A 3,740-nucleotide genomic window follows, 5' to 3' on the forward strand; every position below is an offset into this window, starting at 1 on the left:
TTTGGAGTGCAAAATCCACGGAATCACTTTGGCCGTAGAAGGATGGGCAGGAGTGTCGGGACACCACAAGGCCGATGCTGCTGCTGCTGCCGGTGGGTCCATCCAGCTGCAGGCTCCACAGCTGCAGACTCTGCTCTCCAGCTGTGCTCCACAGCTGCAGTGCTGCTGCTGCTCACAGATCGCGGTGAGAACTCAGCTGCTTCAGGGTGGAATCACCTCTTCAGGTCCCCAGCACAAGGCAGAAGATCTTCTCCAAAAGCCTCTCGGGGAGAATATTCCGAAATGTACGGAAAACAAATCGTCCCCCTTTAATGAGATGCTTGAGTGCATCCAGAGGAGGCAACAAGAGTGGTGAGGGGCTTGGAACACAAGCCCTGTGAGGAACATTTGAAGGAATTGGGGTTGTTTAGCCTGTTCCTAATCTTTGATAATTGGCCCAGCTGCAACTCCTTAGGGGTGTGATTACTTTCTACACTGTCTTTATTTTCTTATATTCTATCCCCCTACAATAAAGTACTGGAATGCTTTTCCCGGGGAGGTGGTAGAATCACCATCTCTGGAGGTGTTTAAAAAAAGACTGGACATGGCACTTGGTGCTATAGTCTAGTTGAGGTGCTAGGGCATGGGTTGGGCTCGATGATCTTAGAGGTCTCTTCCAACCTCATTATTCTGTGATTCTGTAATCGTGTGTAGGGGCAAATGGGGCAGGGGAGATTCTACTTCTGAACACTGCAGGGGAAAGAAAGAAGGTGGTCCCAAACATCATTTGATCATCAGAAGATCTGAGCTTGGGGTCTTTGCTATCTCCCAGTCTGAATTAATGCAGTGAGGCAGGAGCAGGGATAGGAGTGCTTGGCACCCTCTTGGCTGAGCCTTGCTAAGGGAGCCTGAAGAACCAGAAGGAGCAGCAGAAGTGGAATACACCATAGTGGCATTTTGATAACTGAGCAGGTGCCAGCCTCCAGTGATTTTTCATTGAAAGGAGCAGATGAAATTAAGAATCAAAAGGAGGAGGGCTCAGCTTAGCCAAGCTATACAAAACAACTGTTTAATTTGGCTTCCTCAGGTGATTCTGATCAGGCTTCTTTGGTTAACTCGAACTGAAGCACAACGCCAAAGAAAATTTGCATTTGATTTACAGCTGAGAGAGAAGTGAAACCATTCAAGAAGAAAGTCAGTGAAGAAAAAATATAGGGAAGTGCTCCTGCACTTGAGCAAATGCTTGAAGATCGCAGAATATTTATTAGCAGAATATTTATTGGAATTCAGTCAGCGCTTCACAGATTTCAGGCTCCAAGAGCAAGCGTTTGCTATTTTTCAAGGGGATTTATACTTGTAACTTGGAAAGTCCTCCAATACAGGAGCTCCAGCTCCAGCTGTTAGAGTTTATTGAATTGAAGTGAGTGTAGAGACAAAGGTTTGAATGAAGTGTGGCTGGTTTCTGTTAAAGGCTGCCATTATGAGCTGTACAGAGTTTATTCCCTTCTCCCATAACCATTGTCGAACCTTTCCCTGAAGAAAAAGAAGAAAATCTTTTTCAGTGAGAACATACATTAATCAAGAAGCCTAAATCCTTCTCACAGTTGATGAATGCCTGCTCTCAGCTGCATTCTTGCACTGTGACCTGCGTATAAACCCCACTGGCACATCTGTCCCCATTGTCACCCTGCACGTGCAGGCACCGGGCACCAGCTTAGCACAAAGGTGCTGCACTGCAGGTGACATCCCCCAGCAGCTGCTGGCCAAGTGTCCCACCCTTCCCATGAGAAAACATGACTCAGACCTGGGGAATCAAGGTTTAAAGATTAATTCCAGAAATCTTCACTGATGGAGTGCAGGAGCCTGTCTGCCACCACACGCAGTTGGAGTACAGCAGGAGAGGGGCTGCACCAGCCCTTGCTGGTACAGCAGTAAGCTGTGATACATCAATATCAGAAAGAAAACAAAGATCAGCTGTTTCAACTTATTCCTACTGCTTTACATATACAGTAAGATATTTCCTGTGTAGAGGGCGATTCCCCTGAAGGACACCACATTTAAGTGGCAAATTAATTTGCTGCTTACATTTACTGGCTCTTCCAGCTGGCTTAATTCTCATCAGCCACCATAATTTATTAACAGTGAGGTGAGAAAAGACATGAATCAGCTTAATGTGCTATAAGTAGGGCATTGTCATGGCAACAAGATGCAGACTGTTTTCTACTATTTATGTATGGTTTGTTTTGTGCTCAACCTTGAGACACCGCTTGGAATTACTAGAATTAGAAACAGCTCATTTTTTTTTCCAACTTTTTTTTCTATTCAGTGTATTTTTCATAAATGATTAAAATAAGCATGTGAAAGGCTCCAGAGCATCTCTCCAGGAAAAGAGCTGCATGCTTTTCAATGAATCTTCCTAGAAACAGGAGCCTTTACTCTGATCTCCCAACCATTTTCTCACATTGTCACACAACCATGGATCAGCTCCCAGTTCATACCAGTCTGAGACCATGAACAGACCTTCCCTGTTCCATGCTCTATATTTAATTATTACCTGGGGGTAGAGGGAGAATTAGACAATATTACTGAAAAAAGAGAAAGCTTTTGTATTTTCTTTAATGCAATCCATTGTACTTAGGACATGAAAAATAAAATAGGATGTTGCATTTTTACAGACTCATGATGAGGAAATAGGAAGTTAAAAATTAACAATAAAGGACTTTTATTGCCTTCCCCATCCACCTTTTGCATGAGCAATTAATGCTTAAAAATAAAACCAGTTCTTCATTCATTCATTTTATTTACTCTGCTGCATAAAGGGAACAGTTGGAATGCTAACAGAGCTCTTTGAAAAGCAATTACCAATATTACTCTTTTGTTTTCTTGATTTTTCTCCACTACCTTAGGAATCTGCTATCAAATAGCTAATGAAAATCAAAACATGTCTAAGATGTGTCAGGAAAAACACAAGGAAAAATTAAATCCCTTTCACAACAAATTTTGCAGGCTTTAAACATTGCTTTATTATGAGTAAGGACAATAATTTGAAAAATTCAAAGAATTATTCCCCTTTTCTCCATCCAGTACTCACTTAATTTCTTTTTTAATATGTCAGGGTTTATATTACCCTAGGTACTTCTTTGCATAATATGTAGGGCAACAGGCAACCAGGCAGCACCATAACACACAAGAAAACAAAAAGTTCTAAAAAGTTATTTTTTAGAAACTCAAGAAAAAAGAGTAAACAATATAATTTTGAGTTCAAAATCAAGTGTGGTCCTGTTGTCACCTTCTTGCAGGGGCTCCATACTGCTGTCTCCTTACCACAAAAGTTCCATACCTTCCTGGGGTTTTCTCATGGACAGCTCCTCAGAGCACTGACTCTTATCACAAAGCAACCACCAACTCCAGTGCCCTTCTCACCACCCCACTCTTTTATAGCCTCTTCTCCTTGTTTACAGCTGTGGCCTGCTAAAGTCAGGCCTGTTCCTAATCTTTGATAATGGGCCCAGCTGCAACTCCTTGGGGGCTGAGATTACTTTCAAAACTATCTTTATTTTCTTATATTCTTATATTCTATCCCCTACATGATCCAGTCCTTCCTGAGCACTTTTTCACTGTTCAAGGCTGCACTTTCCATGGCCAGATTGCATTTCAGCTGCCTTCTCCTCTCACAGCATAGCTAACTGTGAAAAGGAAGGTTGTTTTGAAAAGTGGCTTGTGATCCGCTTTCCTTGCTCAAGTGTAAGAGGGCAGTCTGA

The 3,740-nt window shown here is 42.5% G+C and overlaps 1 long non-coding RNA gene across 1 annotated transcript; it reads right to left on the bottom strand.

Annotated features, from left to right (window-relative positions):
* Positions 1 to 1,073: 1,073 nt before the first annotated feature.
* Positions 1,074 to 3,379, bottom strand: LOC132071803 (uncharacterized). The gene is made up of 3 exons (XR_009418198.1): positions 3,320 to 3,379; positions 1,784 to 1,915; positions 1,074 to 1,512 (listed from the first exon to the last, which is right to left on the bottom strand). It is a non-coding gene; the product is annotated as an uncharacterized LOC132071803 (long non-coding RNA).
* Between the last annotated feature and the right edge of the window lie 361 nt (positions 3,380 to 3,740).

This window comes from Ammospiza nelsoni, chromosome 3 (genome assembly GCF_027579445.1).
Source record: "Ammospiza nelsoni isolate bAmmNel1 chromosome 3, bAmmNel1.pri, whole genome shotgun sequence".
Classification (NCBI taxonomy): Eukaryota; Metazoa; Chordata; class Aves; order Passeriformes; family Passerellidae; genus Ammospiza; species Ammospiza nelsoni.